The sequence below is a fragment of the Salminus brasiliensis genome, chromosome 8, assembly GCF_030463535.1.
Source record: "Salminus brasiliensis chromosome 8, fSalBra1.hap2, whole genome shotgun sequence".
Classification (NCBI taxonomy): domain Eukaryota; kingdom Metazoa; phylum Chordata; class Actinopteri; order Characiformes; family Bryconidae; genus Salminus; species Salminus brasiliensis.
The window spans coordinates 15,257,481-15,275,477 of NC_132885.1; the positions used below are offsets into that span (position 1 = coordinate 15,257,481).

Sequence of the window (17,997 nt, forward strand, 5' to 3'; positions counted from 1 at the left end):
TCACAGTGCTGACCTAGGATCAGCGTTGCCTCTGAATACATGAATACAGCCTAATGAATACATGGTCATTGACCAGAGTGTACTCCAACATGCTTAATAAACATGGGCCCTGGCTGACTAAGAATTACTCCACACAGAAATACCACTTGTGCTGGCTTAAGGGGAAATTTGCTCCCTTTTTCTCAAAGGACTGTGTTAATGTGCATTTCTTTAATTACCATCTGTAATTCACATTCAATTGATCAGAGTTATTGATGGATAGATTAAAAGTAAGGAGAGAGGTGGTGGTAAAAAGGCCATTAATTCTGCAAGAGGCAAGAGCGGAGGGAGAGCAGCAGCAGAGTGGTTCTGCAGAGGAATCGCTCGCCGCTCAGCAGCATCGCACACACCGCTGTTCCAGTCAATAACACTCACACTTGAATACCGGTCAGCTTTAAGTTAAATATCTTACAGAGGCAGAGGGTGGCTGCAGGCCTTCTCATTCACAGTGCTAATTGTATTTTAGGTATTTTAAGTTTTCTGATGTATAAATAATAAGTATGTGACCTCTGAAAAATGCTTTGCTCGTTTATAAACCCCATTTACAAACCCTGTTTGGCTTCAGAATGAATCGCGTCAAATTCCCATTACGGAGGGCTTGTGGGAAAGGAAAAAAAAAAGGTTTTTGGCTGGTTTAAATTACTATGGCTCACAGAAGCCGCATATAACGGTTGTGGCTAGTTTTAACACTGTAATAGTAATTAACAAGTAATTAGACTTTTAACAAGTAATTAGTCTTGCTGTCCTCTTACTGTGTCCTCCCAGGACAATGTGCTGTTAGCAAGCTGAAGAAATTATCCTTGCCCCCACTCAATACCCTAGGTTTTTTGCTAAATAAAAAATAAGCCAGCAATTTGCCACCTGACATGTGTTTAGCTTCAGTTTGGTAGTGAGCTCAGGGTATTCAGTTTGTTTTCGAGGGAGTGGACAATATTGCAATATTATACCGTCAATATTGCATTTTTCATTTTTGCCAGCTTTGACCAGGTTTTGTCTAGGGATAGTGGACTGGGTTTATTTAAACATTTGGGTTGGCAAATACAAGTCAAGAAAGTATAAATGTTGTGGAAAGTACAAATAAAGTCGTGGGGATTTGGAGCTTTTGGCTGTTTTCCAGTACTGTTTTGGACACAATGGTATTTAGGTTCAGTTCGTTACTTACCAAACACCTTATTCAACTATGCCAAGGTAAATACAACATGACATCCTGGGGCCTCTTAAAGGTGGTTAATGAATTCAATATTTCTTCTTCTGTGAAATTTCCACCTAACAAAAGCATTGTTTGGGTATTCACAGAGTACGAGTATTAATAACTCCACATTTGTGTTGTCATGTGCCAAAATCCATTCAGCCTTTTTAGAAGACCAACTAAGAATAAACAGAGAAAATGAAAAACACACTGATTACTGTGATTAAAGTACACACATGGACACACCCAAATACACACACACACCACTAAGCACAGCAGGGTCGCCACTATTGTGCACTAAATTCAGTCACTTCCTTAAAACGGGGAGTTTTGGTCTTTATCGGGACAATGGACAATTACGAGGCCATGAAACACTGTGTATTCAGGCTGTCATGAGAATTCAAAAGCTTATCTAGAATTGAATTCTTAACACCCCTGATCCTTTGATTTACCATTTTAAATCCTTTGACTTCAAGCAATGCTTACTGCATAGATTAATGAATGTCTGTACATAATGCCAGTAGAAATCTAATTTCCAACAGATGTGAAAACTGAAACCAAAACTCAACCAGTCTCCATCAAACTCCAATTGCTGGAGTTGTACAAAGCCACACAAGCAGATGAGTCAGGATTCAAAACCTTATACCAATTCAATGCCATCCGAAGCTACAATCTGCAGAGAAAACAAGGGCAGAATGACAGTGGAGAAGTAAGTCTGACTAGACAGAAGCTCAACACCGAACTATATTCTTCCAGGAATTAAGTGGTAATAGCCTTGAGGAAGAATCATGTTATTTCGTTAACCTACAAAACATTATAATTTGCAGTAAATACATATGGTCAAATACAAAGCAAATTCAGTCCAGCTGGCTGAAGAGAGAATACACAGAGAAGCATTTAAGGCCTTGAAGTAAGCACTCGTCTCTGCCAGCAGTATTCTTCGTTTACTCATGAGCACATTAAATAAGCCAAGTAATATTAACGAGCACAACTATTAAGCACAGTGGTGCTTAATAGAAACCCCTCTGCTATCAGACCACAGAGCCAGAGAATGCAATTTGCACCATTTCTATTTTTAGACAAAGAGATTTTAAAGAGTGAAATGAGAGCTCAGCCCAGATGAGAGTCCTAAAGCACTCTTGGTGTTTTAATGAATGCTAATTGTTCCTGTGAGCCAGCTGGGGATCACACCACCACAGCATACACTCAGCTGAAGTCATAGAGTTAACCTACATGCCACCATTATTATACATTTTTGTATCACTAATTGATCGCCTATTCCGCTCCAAAACCGTTCATGTGCTTTTATTTGAACATTTTAAGTGAGGAGGCTGTGTACTTTGTACTCTGAGGGTCTTTGGCAAAGTTTTTGGGACGCGTAATTATTGTAATACTGAAATTACATTTCTAATGCAGCTAGTCCATTGAGCCTATTTACCTGCATTATGTTAAGCGCACACGGTGGTGCGGTCAAAGCCTGCATTTCCAATGGAGAAATATGAATCACTTGTTATGCGAGTGAATGTGGTCAGCGCCCTATGGTAATGACTAGAAATTAAGAGACAAGAGCAGTTAAAGGCCTTTGAATTACAGGCACAATGTGCAAAGGCAAGGGAGAAAAGGCAATAAGAAGCAATGACTGAAGGTCAACCTTCAAACAAACCCCATTAAAAGGTGCATTTAAAGGGCTCCATATTTTGTGCAGCAAGTAATAACGCTTGAAAACACAAATTCAAGATTACTCCACTTAAATAAGCTTATATGACTCTCCAGAAATCTTGACAACACTGGTGAAAATAACCAAAAAAGGTCAAGGAAATGTGTTTATCAGCTTTATCTGAAACTATGCAAGAAATCTTTGAAGATAATTCTCTTTTTAGTACCCATGCCCAACAAATCGATGTGTCTTCCTGTGCCGGATGAAGTCATTTTTTTAAAAACATTTTAAAAAATATATTTATTGAAATACTCTTTTCATACTGATAGTAACCGATAAATCAAATGCTCTGAAAATAAAAAGTAAAATAAACAACAACATCATTATCTGCAGACCTCACCTATATCCTTCCTGCCAACACACACAAAGCTGAAAGTTTGAGAGGTACCTACAAAAGCTTGCCTTGCTAAAGAAAGAAAGAAATACAGAGGTAGAAAAGGCTCCAAACAACAAGAGCATTGGTGTGGTAAACAGTGAACATTGGGGTGGATTTCCAACAGCGGCAAAAACTAACATGGTTAAAAGCCTGACAAGTGATGCCAAAGCTGCTATTTTTCTCTTAGACGTGTAGTTATCTGGTTTGTTTTGTTTATACACTGTTTAAAGTTCTGCAGGTTCTTCAATCTGAAACTGTGAAGGAACATCTTAAGGTGCTTTGAAGAACCTCTAAGAAAATGTTCTTAGAAGAAAAGGTGCCTTGAGTTCCTCAAAGCACCTTTTCCTGAAGTACAGTGGGGAAAAAAAGTATTTAGTCAGTCACCAATTGTGCAAGTTGTCCCACTTAAAAAGATGAGAGAGGCCTGTAATTGACATCATAGGTAGACCTCAACTATAAGAAAATCACATTTTTTTATTTTTATATTTTGATTTTTAAAGAATTTATTTGCAAATAATGGTGGAAAATAAGTATTTGGTCAATAGCAAAAGTTCATCTCAATACTTATATATCCTTTGTTGGCAATGACAGAGGTCAAACATTTTCTGTAAGTCTTCATAAGGTTGGCACACACCGTTGCTGGTATGTTGTCCCACTCTTCCATGCAGATCTCCTCTAGAGCAGTGATGTTTTGGGGTTGTCGGCGGGCAGCACAGACTTTCAACTCCCTCCAAAGGTTTTCTATGGGGTTGAGATCTGGAGACTGGCTAGGCCACTCCAGGACCTTGAAATGCTTCTTAGGAAGCCACTCCTTTGTTGCCCTGGCAGTGTGCTTGGGATCACTGTCATGCTGGAAGACCCAGCCACGTTTCATCTTCAATGCCCTTGCTGATGGAAGGAGGTTTGCACTCAAAATCTCACAATACATGGCCCCATTCATTCTTTCATGTACACGGACCAGTCGTCCTAGTCCCTTTGCAGAGAAACAGCCCCAAAGCATGATGTTGCCACCCCCATGCTTCACAGTTGGTATGGTGTTCTTTGGATGCAACTCAGCATTCACTCTCCTTTTGTACCAAACAGTTCTACTTTGGTTTCATTTGACCATAAGACATTCTCCCAATACTCTTCCGGAACATCCAAATGCTCTCTAGCAAACTTCAGACGCGCCCGGATATGTACTGGCTTAAGCAGGGGAACACGTCTGGCACTGCAAGATCTGAGTCCCAGGCGGCGTAGTGTTTTACTGACGTTGGTCCCAGCTTTCAGCAGGTCATTCACTAGGTCCCCCCGTGTGGTTCTGGGATTTTTGCTCACCGTTCTTGTGATCATTTTGACCCCACGGGCTGAGATCTTGCGTGGAGCCCCTGATCGAGGGAGATTAGCAGTGGTCTTGTAGGTCTCCCATTTTCTGATTATTGCTCCCACAGTAGATTTCTTCACACCAAGCTGCTTGCCTATTGCAGATTTAGTCTTCCCAGCCTGGTGCAGGTCTACAATTTTGTTTCTGGTGTCCTTCGACAGCTCTGTGGTCTTCACCTTAGTGGAGTTTGGAGTGTGACTGTTTGAGGTTGTGCCATTAATACAGGTAATGAGTGGAGGACAGAGAAGCCACAGAAGTTACAGGTCTGTGACAGTCAGAAATCTTGCTTGTGTGTAGGTGACTAAATACTTATTTTCCACCATTATTTGCAAATAAATTCTTTAAAAATCAGACAATGTGATTTTCAGAATTTATTTTGTCTCTCATAGTTGAGGTCTACCTATGATGTCAATTACAGGCCTCTCTCATCTTTTTAAGTGGGAGAACTTGGTGACTGACTACTACATACAGTGGGGAAAAAAGTATTTAATGTACCTAGCTCCTTATGTACTAGTCCAACACTAATGGTAGCTTTAGATGTAAGCTATCTAGTTATGTTAGTTAGTGGATTGGGGTTTAAAGCCATGCAATTAATAGGAAATCAGTTTTCCAGATTAGCTAAGGGGGAAGATGTATTTGTTGTTGTTATTTTTTGTTAGTATTTAAAGAGAGTCTATTGTAGTGGCAAACTGTGCATTCTGTTAATAAATGCTTAACTGCAAGGTGAGTTTGGCAGTTGTGTTCTCCTTGTATGTCCAGTGCAGCATCTAGTGTTGGTGACCTGCTAGCTAGCTATGTAACCTGGGTGGCTGTGTCGTCAGTGATGTCTGCATTGTAGTTTTGAGCAAGTGTTGTTTTATTGGATTTTACTTTATGTTAGTCTTTACTGGCTTTGAACGAGATGTTTCACAAATTAGCTGATAAAGCTAGCTAGCTTATTTGTATGATTCTTCAGCTTCCACATACTCGAAGCATGGGTTTATGCTCCCACCACCCCTGCTGCGTTGCAAACCTCCCTCTAGCTCTGCTGTTGAGGGCAAGCTTATGAAATCACCTACTGCAGCTTTAAAAAAAAAAGAATCCATTCGACAATAAAAAAAATCCCTTTCCTTCAGCATCCTTCTTATCTGAACTTTTAGGACTTTGATGTAAAATCTACCAGCGGTCAGCATTTGATGAGTAACCATGAAGTGAAAGATCATTAGTCTGTCCACAGAACCCAATTCCAAATCACAGTCCCAGTCCTAATTTAGGAACTCCAGATGCTTGCCTTTGTGTTGTGGTGACAGCAGATGGTTTCCTTGGGCAAGCCTTCCACACAGTTTACTGGCATGGTGGCATTTACTTACAGTTGTGGATACTAGTGATACAGGATGCGACAAAGTCCTACAACTGTCCAGCTGTAATCCTTAAAGAAAATGCTGCCTTTCAAACACAGACTTTTCATCACACTGTTTGAGGGCATACTAGACCTGTGTCAACTTTCAGACAAGATCATCACAGCTCCAGTGCTTTGAAACTTTTAGTTTGTCCGAATAGTAGAGCTGGGGAAAGCTATTGTATGATTTTTTTTTTTTATTTAGGCATTCTCTGATCATGTCTATGTTGATGGATGACTAGTTGATAGTGTTTGGACTGCACAACATTTCATTTTTATACTCCAGTGAAACAGGAAGTCAAGTGCTTTAAGCGTAAAATCAAGCTGATAAAGAGTAACATCAAAAATATATATTTTTGCATATTTACAAAGGATACCAAAACTTTAGATGGCACATATGCATCATACTGAAACTGAAGAGATTAATCATGTTATAATGTACTGCTAAGGTTAAATCTTTAGTTTCTCACAGAATTTCCTCACATCATTTACTAATACACCTTGATCATGAGCAAGGTAATCAATAACCCTTTTGAACTCTATATTTATTATTCTGTTATTAATCATAATGCAAAAACTACTATGACATATTTGGTAAGAGTCCTACAGGGTTCTATTTTAGAGTCTATGAAGGGTCTGATGTTATGAGAGAGTTGCAATCCTCAGAGTGAAGACCTGAAGGGTGGGTCTATGTACAGGGTTTAAGTCATTCAATATGTCATTTCTATGTGGAGAGTGAGTGAATATCAGCATTATTAGCAACAGAATGTTAAACTGAATACCTGCGTATATCTGCAGCACTCTCCGCTCCATGACCACGCTCCTCAGCTGATCTGCAGAGACAGGGGTTAGAGGTTGTTAGAAAGAGCTTGAGACAATGATAAGCAGACATAAAAGCAGAGGACAGGGTGAATTGAAGGGGTTGAGAAAGAAGGTAGGCAACAGAGAGTGAAACAGAGATCAGGGAGAGAGAGGATGACAAAGAGAGAGATGGATGGAAGATGAATGACTGCATTCTTTTATGAGTCTGTCAGAGTCTGTGACTGGAACAATTGATTATTAGGCCTGGTTTGTTTGGAAGGCCCACTGTGACCTGTCTCTGTGAAGCCACAGTACAGAGATTGATGTAGTCTGGTCTAAGTGAACGGAGGCACTGTGTCTTAAAGCAAGAAGACCTACTGCTGAAAGAAGCTCTTCATATCCTGTCTGTTATCATCCATGTGCTGAGCTTTTGCCTCCAAGCTTCTGCTCAGCCCCATAACAAAAATCAAATGCTTTGAGCTCTCCACTGAGCTGAAGTCTGAGGAGATGAAGGGCTCAATCCACATGCATGTATTACTGTTTTATGGGGGGCAGCATACTCGACTATGGCTGGAGTGGGATGAAAAATAAAATGAAAATAAAGCTGCTAAGACAGAATTAGGTATTTTGTTTGATTAATGATTGAATTTAGCAAACAAAATTGGCTGTGTGTTATACCCATTTTCACCAAAACCCATTACTTTTTATCTGGAAAGCAACTGACAGACAAGGCTTGCTTGGGAATAGTATCAATAATTTAGGCTACATTAATGCGTTAATCATCCCCTTTTCCATGGGTCTAATTCGGGTAATCCGGGGCTTTTCCCCCATCTCTCTGCTGCTACGTTTCAATGCCGGCATCACTCGTTCGGCTTTCCGCCAATGTAAATGTCAAACGTACTGATGCGTGCTATTTCATGGGAAATTAGAATGCTGCAGCCCCTGTCGCAGAAAGGTCAGATGAAATCTTCCCTAATGAAACAGTTTTTGACCTGATTATTATGTCTGTAGAGCCAACAGTGCTGACACAAACATTACACCATCATGGCTGTTTTGTCTTCCTTCTATAAATAAATAAATAAATAAACAGATACAACACACACAGGCACGCATGTGAATTACATGCATGTATGAATGAACTGTCAGGAGGTGCGTAATCTTTTACTTTTGCGTATAATCATTTACTGTCTCCTCGAATGTCTCCACTCAGTCAGCTGGCTGATATTTGAATTAACAGTTCAGTGCACTCATTTGTATAAAAAAAGGGGAAAAAAGCTGTCTGCTGGCATGATAAAAGTGCGCAGTTGTAGAAGCCTCTCCGCTGAGAAGGCTTAGTGTTAATGGAATCACATTTTGGAAAAGTGAAGAGGAATTCCACTTTGTTCTAATTTCACAAGCTCCTCAGCTGCTGCGACAATGACAATAAACAATGCTATTAACCCCTACTACTCACACCATGATGTATTCCTTTCTTTTTTAAACTTTGCCAGGAGGAACAGTTATTGCTGGGATATTAATTGCTGCCGACAGTTGATGACTACTGGCATGGAACTGCTGGATAATTAAAGAGGCTGATTCATCATATTTATTGTTCTGGCAGTGGCTGGGTGACAAGCCTGAGTCTGGGAGAGGTACTCCCAACTGAGATGAAACTGATCCTAACCAACCTGAGAAGAACAAGATGACCTGAATGTAACAGCTTTATTCCTCCACACGCAGTCTGCCTGCGAGAAAGGTTACAGTAATATACAATGCAAATAGATATGGGCAGGCAATGCATTCAAATGTGGAAGCAGTCCCAACCTCATGAATGTTAAGCAGGGGGGGGGGGGGGGGGGGCGCATTAGCTATTAAGATGAACATCAAGGAGAAACAGGCCACATAAGAATTAACTGAAGAACAAGGCATGATATACTTCACTTAGGTGAGAGAAGGAAATAAATAAATAAATAAAAACCACCACAAAAGGGCAGGCAGCATGGCAGTCCAGCATGATGGACACATATTGTAAACACTGTGTGGCAGGTTTATTCTACACTGTCCTTGAATCATCCGAGCCCTTCAGGCATACCGTTTCTTACCATACACTGTAACACTTGATTTGACGAATGCCTTATTTCATTCCAGAACTCTGCTAATGAGATGCATATTAAGAAATGGCATTCGAAAGTTTAATGCAGTGTAAAATTCCTGAAATATACAGAAATACTAATATTAATAAATATGGCTAATGTTAGAAAACATGAAGGAAGTTCACCTTATTTCACAATTCAGTCGTTTTAAGCGCCTATTTGTTGATTTCTAGTTAATTAACTGTTTAATTCATTTGTAGAAAGCAATTCCAATACAACCCCCCACACCATAGAACTCTTTTCAACGGCAAAACACATCTTAGACACATTGCACACTCGGACGCACCTCAGCTAACATAGACAAAACTGTTCATCACTGAAAGATCATGAGACATTCCAGGAGCCTACAACGTCTAGTTTTTTAAAAACTGCCTTAGCACACAAAAATCACATAAAATGTACTGATCTGCTGGGTTGAGAGTAATCATGTCCAAGCTTTGTTGTTGTTGAAGCCCAAGCTTTGTTGGGACACAATTAAACAAGTCCTGAGTCAAATGGTAGCAAACTTGGACACAGTATCTCTTCCATGAGGACAGTCATTCTCAATATGGCAACTTCTGGCAATGGAAAAAAATACAGGACAGCACTACAAACTTCACCAAGAGTGAGAATGTGCTCAAAGCAGTACTTACATCAATTAAAGCAAGTGATCAAAACATGACAGCACAACAGGAGCAGCAAAACCAGAGAGGCTCTGCACATCAACAAAGCTTCTGGTGAAATTGCAGTTGTTTGCAGAGTGTTTGACTAAAATACAGTAATGGCAGTTCAACAACATGCATATTAAATATCCTAGTATACCTTAATACTGTATATCAGCACATGCACATAACATACATATCTGACTTTAAATAATAAGGCTAAACATGTACAAGATGAACACATTTTACAAATGTAAATTTTCTGGTTAGATTGTGGTTAATAGAACATGTTTACTTCATGAATACTGGCTGTACTTCTAACAAGAAATCTTTGCTGTTCATTTTTTGTTTAAGCTGTGGTTTAATAATGTGCAGTGCTGAGAAGAAATTGGCCACCACAAGCAGAACCTGCCGGTTCAGCACCACGTACAGCTCTCCAGCTCTTGCCCTGGGAGTGCACCTAAGGCACCGATTATCATGGTGATCTCCCAACAGCACACCTGGGTCTGCTGCTCCAATCAACACACATGGAGCCACTCCAGCCAATCAAGAGATATTCAGAGCATAGTGTGCAGCAGCTTCAGCAGCTTTCTTTTTTTTCTCTCAGAAGAACTGGAGGAAGACTACATCACACAAACTAAATGTCAAATCATGCCATAAGCTCCCTGGGTGGTTGCCAAAAAAGTGCCATGGAAAGGTTTTCCGTTTATTTTCCTTCCTTAAGGATTGATTACTTTAATGTACGGCCCACAAGTACAAGCTGCCCCTGTGTCTGGTTTCCTCAGATCTGCTAACACTGCAGTTCTGCCCAGCTCACTGCTGCTGAGAAATTATTGGTCTATACTGATGATTGCTTGACTAGGAGGCCCAAAAATCCAACAACTAATCCAGCATCTAGCTCTTCCAGAGTCATTTATCGTGCTCTGATAAAAGATGAAAAATGCACTGTAAAATGTATTTGTGGTTCAGGGAGATAAACGTAGTTTGCTCTATATACCCGAGTGGAAGTATATAGCGCTCTCCGAGATTATTTTCAGTGAAGATGAGCACAAAAGAAAACGGATAACAATGTAAAAGAATCATTTTGTTACCTATTTTAAAAAAATCAAGTGCTGTATATTGTGTTTTTAATCATTATATCTTGCTGGAAAATTGCTGCTAAACCTGCGATCAAGCTGATCCACAGCAAATTACATTTTCTTTCAAAGGCTTTTATGCAAATTCTTCCATAGAGCCACACATTAGGAAACGCTCACAGGCACAGACTGGACGCTCATGGTTGAGAAATTCTCCATTCCGAGCACACACAGAAGAAAGGAGGGAGCCATGATGGGAGCAGGTAAATACAGCATGCCCATCTCCCCTACACCTCACTCTCTCTCTTAACCTTTTACACATTTTTCCTTCAAGGACAGCATGGTGGGGTTAGAGTTAGGGGGTAAGAAGAAAAGAGAGAGATAATAGAAAAAGAGGGAGGAACAGCGGTGAGAGTAAAAAAGGACAAAAGACAGAAGCACGAAGCAGAGAAGAAAGACTGGAGCTGCTGCAGCGTAGCATGATACCTATAGCAGGCCTACACCGTTTACCTGACTATAGTATTACTGTGTACATTTTAATGGAGAGTGGACGGGTTTATGGTCAGTTTATGAATTTATGTTTGGATGTGTTTCAGTATAATAGTGCTGATACTTTCAGGAGGCCAGCAGTAGCAATTCTGATCTTCTACAGTAACAATCTTCTTGCTTGCTTATTTAATGACCAAGCCTTTAATGTCCTTTAACCCCATCTTACCTAACGTCTCACTGGTAACACAAAGGGTAATAATCGAATACTAGGAAAGCCATAGGGATGGAAAAAAGGAGTTTTCACCAAATATTAATGTATCATATTACACAACGTGGTAAACTGGTGAACTTTTGTACAATTGTAACATGTGAAATGGTTTAAAACAGAGATCTTTCAGTAATAAAGGGTGTCTATTCACATGAGCTAAGGCTAAAACAACAGCTAACAGCGCAGTGGCAGATGGTACGCTCTCACTCACTCTCATGTTAGTTTGTCAAAGGGACACTAAAAAATATATATTTGATTCTACCTGTGCTTTTTTATTCACGTCCTACACAAATGCATCCTTGGAAAGGCATTCAGGTTAAGCTACTTGTGTTTTGTTGTAGCCAAGAATGATATAATAGACACGCTTTAACATGTGTGTCATGTTGGGTTAATTGAATATACTTTGGTCGGTATCCATTTACACTTTTCACTTAAATGAGCCTTAACTGTGACCAGATAAGATCTTAAAGTATATAAACACACATTAACGCATACGCTATATGAACAAAATATTGGGACACCTCGTCATTCATTGTTTTTTTGTAGCTTTTGTAGCTGTTTTGTTGTCTCTACCATCCATGTAAGGTTTGGAGCATTGCTGTGAGAAGCAGATTGCATTTAGTGACAAGAATGTTAAGATGTTGGATAATTACACCCCACCTTATCCCAAACTCATCCCAAAAGTATTGGATGGAGCACCATCATTTTAGAGAGCAGTTCCACTGGTGAGTTCCACTGCTCAACAGCTCAGTGCTGGGGGGTCTATACACCCCTCCAGGTCACTGAAAGTAGTTTAATGCATTCTTTAAAAGGGGTGTGTTACGGTGTGGTGTGGGGTTTGGACTCAAGTGCAGTTAAAGTTTGTTTTATTATGAATAAATGAAACTACCCCTCTTATGGTGTGTGCTTGGTGACTGTTGGGCTTGAACTCCCAACCCTGGTAATGGGAGCCCAGTGTATTTCCACTGCACCCAGTGCATTCCACCACAGCTGTGTGTGGCAGTATAAACACTGATCATAAGCAACATAGAAAACGGCTGGAAAACAAACAAAGGAAAAACCAGGAGTGATGTTTACTCAAACTAAAGACAACAACTCAAATGCTTTTCTCTTTTCACTTCAGCTTTTCGCTGTTCACAACCTAAACTTTTCTCTTTTCTGTTCTCACTTAAACCCACTGTTACCGTTCACCCCTCTACAAAGGTGCGACGGGGAATTGTGTTTGGCTGGGTGTATTTATACCGTGCCACACAGGTGGGTCTGGTCAGCGTTGATTACTGCTGGGGATTCTGGGGCTTGGAGTTCTTTGCTCCAACCCCACCAGCTTTCATACTTTGCTGGTCGGGCCCCCTGCTGGTGGCTGACGGTACATACTGCCTGCTCACAGGATGTCCACAAACAATTGGACATGCATGTCATTTCTGCAACACATTCGGTAATATGCTGTCAAACATCAGAAGGAATCATTAAAAAAAGCAGTTTGTCTGCATTGGTGGGTGATTATCTAGCTAGCACTTGGCATATGCATGTTTACTTATGTTACCGTATGCAGATATATGAAAACGAACTCAGTTTATACTGTTCTCTGCCTATAATTCCAATAGAACAACATGTTCTGGGCATATTTACGCCTTGCTTCAAAGAGAGTCTTTTAATTAATCTTAAATACAAGCAGAAAAATCACAGCTGTTAGAACTTGTTTCACAGTCAGGATTTTCTATGATGAAATGTAAGAAATACCTTTGTTTTTACAGTACCTGTACAGTATTTAAAAAACTAGCACCTGGACCACTGATATGGTATGATCACTGCAAATCCATATCACGATTAATTGATCTTGATTACGATTAATGAATGATTATATAAAATGCTCGAGTTGTTCAGTTGGCTGTGTTCCCCTTCATGTTGCAGATTGAATGGAGTCATGTGACGATAATATGTTTTTAAAAGAGGAACGGACAAAATGATTTTTTTATTGTACTAACAATACAAAAATTGACATGGGCAAGATCTGAGGCTCTAAATGTTGTTTTTTATTCATTTTAATTAAACTGCCCAACCCTAGTACTCAGCATTCAAATATCTGTGTGCATTCTTTGACGATACAGTCAGAGACTTCCCCTTCAGTCTTCTTCGACTCTTTAAATCTCCTGCCAGAGTGCCTGAGGGTACTGAGGTTCATGCAAGGCAAAGTATATCAGCTCCCCCCCCCCCCCCCCCATGTTTCTGTTTCTCCTATCATTACATTACAAAAGGCCCTCAAAATTTCTTTTATTGTTGGAAGCACTCTTTCTGAGCAAGCGTCTACACATTCAGAAAGAGTTCACATCTCTAAGGGCTTATTTTCATACTGTTTCATCAGAGAATAAAAAAAAAAACCCAGACTGAAATGTGACGTACATTCCTTTGTTTTCTTGATCAAAACAGTAATTCATGACACAAACAAAATAATCTAGAGAGTTTGCATCTTTGTTAGATCATCTTCTTTACATATCAAATAAAAAGTGACAACAGTGTCGAGAAACCACATTGCTAAAGGAGAAAAGTAGATGAAAAAAAAAAACTCTTTTTTGCCTTTGTGTTAGAGGGTTAATGGGCAAAGAAAGGTGGAACTGAACCTGGCATGGATTAAAGAGATTAGCGCCTATAGAAGCTTAGACCTTTAGAATAGCATTAGCATATATACACAGAACACAGGATCAGCCACATTCACTGCAAGGGCTTTAACAGGACTAGTTAATACAGTAGTCGCTACAATTCACGACTGGAATGAGTGTGAAATTAGGATGGTAATAGGGACTAAAAGGGGGATTAAAATCCAAGAGAAGGTACACTTACAAGGATAAAGCATGTAGGAGGGAGATCTAATACTATGTCTGAATTACACAAGTACTCATACACTTCTTTCCTCTCAGCAAGTAAGCCCAGCGAGAGGTGGAGAGGGAAAAGATGAGCCAATTCTGAGACATCAGAAAGCTCTGCCACACTGCATAATTTGCTGATGGTAGTGAATCGCGTCAGACAAATGATGGTGATATCTACCTGTGCACAGTTGAGGAGCTGTTCAACCTTTATTTATGTGTGTCTTATTATTCTACAAGTGGAGAGATTGCAGCGTTAATGGAAAATTCATTTGAATCAATTGTCATCTGATTTAGGTTCACATTCAAACCCAACTGCTGATCAAAAGAAACTGGTTTGTATTTATAGCTCATAGCAGTCGCAAGATCAAGCGGATCAAAACTACTGTTTTCTGAAATGTCAGGGCGCTTTAATTGTGCCATTAGCAGTTATGCCCCAGATGCATGACAGCCAAACAGATGAAATAGATGTGCTTGTGAAACTTGGCATCAACCTTCTAGAATCTAAACAAGCCTCCCCAATTTCCACTCAAGAATACAGACTGACAGGAGGCTAATAAACCGCTATCTTTAAAATTAGCCTAAGAACTTGAGGTCAGGGGGAAATGGGCCGATCCTATATTGATGGCAGCTCAATGGCTAGAATGAGCTATTTTGTTCAGCAAATCTGGTCACCTTACTCTCCAGTAATGTTTCTCATTTAGAAGCAACTACCTAATGGGTTTTAAACCACAAAATCGCTCATCATGTACTGCTGTAGTGGAAACGATTGCTTGAGAACGAGTTTCACGCCGTCTGTCTGCTGCTTTCTGCCAGAGCGTGGTGTTCGTCTTATTTCACCAGTGCACTCTGAAGGACAAAATAACAATTTGCTTTAATTACAAATGATATCCTTGAGCAATAATTATTTCCGCACTTTGGCTCAAGGAAAGAGCTAGAAACACAATTAGGCAGAATGCCTGGCAGGGTGGTAGGCAGGGGCCACTTTGACACATCCATTAAAAGGACTCCAGAGAGGGAAACAGCAGAGACGTTACTTATCAAGATCAGAAATTTGCTGTATTACCTCATATAGAAGGAAAAAAGGACACAGAGACAAATCCGTGGCCTTGGAAATCACCTAGACTGAATCCATCCTCTCCCTCCCTTGGTTTTTCTCTCTCTCCCTCCCCCTCCCCTCCACTCCTTTGTCTCCTTCCTTGTCTCTGAGCAGCAGCAGTGGCAGATTTCATCAGCATTTCTTATGACACCAGGGTGATGGATCACAGTAGGAGGGCTGCAGGATGTTTGCTACTCCTTGCTGAGTTCCTTGCCTGAACGCTTGTGTGCTCTCTCCTTTCTCTCGCTCTCTCTCACTCCCTCCCTCACTGTCTTCGGCCACTCTTTTACTATTCCTTTTAGTCGCTCTCCACTCTTCCCATGGCAGACATACTAATGAGTGTGTGTTGTTGGTTGAAACACTGTTGACAGCTCCAGTGCACAATTAAGTGCTCAAAAACTAATTACCGTCCCTCAATGAGCCTCTAAACAGACAGCGACTTTGAGTTTTGACTGACATTGGAGAAGTTCACTTGTTGGCAAGCCAGGGCCAGAACGTAGCAGCCTGCACAATCAAATATTTGATCTTTTCATTACAGTTTATAATAGATGATGAAATGATAGTCAATCACAAGGATGATTTTCTACAAAAAAAAGCAAAAAATGGTTCATTATAGCAACTGAAAGGGTTTCTTTGCCCGCTGTATAGAAACAATTATTCTGTGAAAAGTTCTTTTCGATCATAGAGAGTTTTCTATCATAGAGAAGTCTATGAACTGCTTAAAAATTCAAAAGGCTCCATGAGTCATGGTTCTATACAGAGACCGTATCTTTACTAACGAACTCTCGAAGAAACCCTTTTTTGATTAGAAGTAAAAGTATTTGTTTGAGAAGCAGTTTAAAACACACAAGTAAATATACTGTTGCAAAGCATAGCTGCTGGCCTTTGTGGCCATTGTTTATTGCTGTACTTACTGTTATTTGCTGTACTTACCCTGAAATTTAATACACATGCCAAAAGTAAATGGTGCGTAGGCTGAACTGAAATGGTAGGAAAAACACTGAGACATCACAATCAGCATTCTGACTAGTGGCAGGCTGCAGCTAGCACAACTGATTTAGCAACGGAAGTTTAAGGAGAGTGTGGTAATGACAAAATTGTGATAAAAATGTGAAATTACTGCACTGTGGGAACCAAATGCAATGGAAACCGGACAGCTTAAAAAGTAATCAACAAGCACAAGACGTAACTCAGATTCTCGTAAAGAAGCTGGCCTGTCAGAAGGAACTGTGTGAATTTATTTAAATTGATAAACGTTATTTATATATATATATATATATATATATATATATAAAGTCTTCTACACAATATTACATTTACATTTACATTTACGGCATTTAGCAGACGCTCTTATCCAGAGCGACTTACAAAGTGCTTTGCTATTTAATATTAGACAGGTGGTTGTAATATTATGACTGATCGATGCATATTGAGAGCCAGCGGCATTGTATATATATATAACGGTATATATATATATTTTTTTGGCATTCGCCCTTCTATGCTCATGAATAAGCCTTGGGTGCCCATGATCTTGTTGCTGGTTCACTGGTTGTCCTTTCTTGGAGCACTTTTGGTGGGTATTAGGGGTGGGAATCTGTAGACACCTCATGATTTGATTCAATTTGATTATGATTCAGAGGGCAGCAATGCAATGATAATCATTTTATCAGTGAATCCTGATACATCTTTTGTCACTTTACTTGGTACTTTTAAAGCAGTATATTTATATAGTAGTATAATTATTCATAAAGAATTAATATTAATAAAACAAATAGAAGTGATGTGGCAAGTCCACTGGATGATTCTGCAGTGGGGCTGTGGTCAAAACTTGACGCAGTGGGGAACTTGGGCACTTGCTAAGAGGTCTAAGTCTTAAGTCTTTGTGAGTCTGCTGTTCCTCTGCTTCATTCTTTAACAGATCAGTCATATTTGCACCCATGTGGCTCTCATCTACTGCTCTTGTTTTGGAGCACATAAGACACTAGATGCCACTCATCTGTAAAAATAAAGGCGCATTTATAGTGACATAAGATTCAATGCCAATGGATGTCTGCTGTGCTACCAATATTTTTCATTTTTGTTCTTGGTGTAGAGTTTGGCAACTGCTGTGTGAGTAATATATCTCAGAGGTAGGACGCTGTATATATGCTCTAAAGTGTGCAATATAGCGCAAAAGCTCTGGTTCTCAATGAATGAATATGGAAATGCAAATCCTTGTCAATAAATGTTGTGTTGAGTGTAATTTGCTTTACATTTTCTGAGTTGGGTGGAAGCTAAGACTGTTGCACATCTGCACTTCCAAGTGCCGCATTTTGCGCTCAATCAGTATTACGATTAGAAAATCAGTTTTAGACATTTGTAAATCGATTCAGAATCTTCCACATCAGCATTGAGATTCAACTAAGAAGGTATTAACCACTAGAAGGTATTAACCACTGCTAATACTGAAAAACAAGACCTAATATTTTGGAAATGCTCTGACCCAGTCGTCTAGTCATCACAATTTGGCTCTAAAAGTGGCCCAGATCCTTACTTTTGCACAGATTTTCTGTCTCCAACATGTCAAGT

At 39.8% G+C, this 17,997-nt stretch overlaps 1 protein-coding gene across 4 annotated transcripts in view; it reads right to left on the reverse strand.

Moving 5' to 3' along the window:
* Positions 1–17,997, reverse strand: part of b3galt1b (UDP-Gal:betaGlcNAc beta 1,3-galactosyltransferase, polypeptide 1b) — a 115,028-nt gene that overhangs the window by 47,292 nt on the left and 49,739 nt on the right. For all 4 annotated transcript variants that reach the window (XM_072685756.1, XM_072685757.1, XM_072685759.1 and 1 more), the window contains one exon: positions 6,845–6,895. The gene's annotated coding sequence lies outside the window, so the exon portion shown is untranslated. The remainder of the gene's footprint in view (positions 1–6,844; positions 6,896–17,997) is intronic.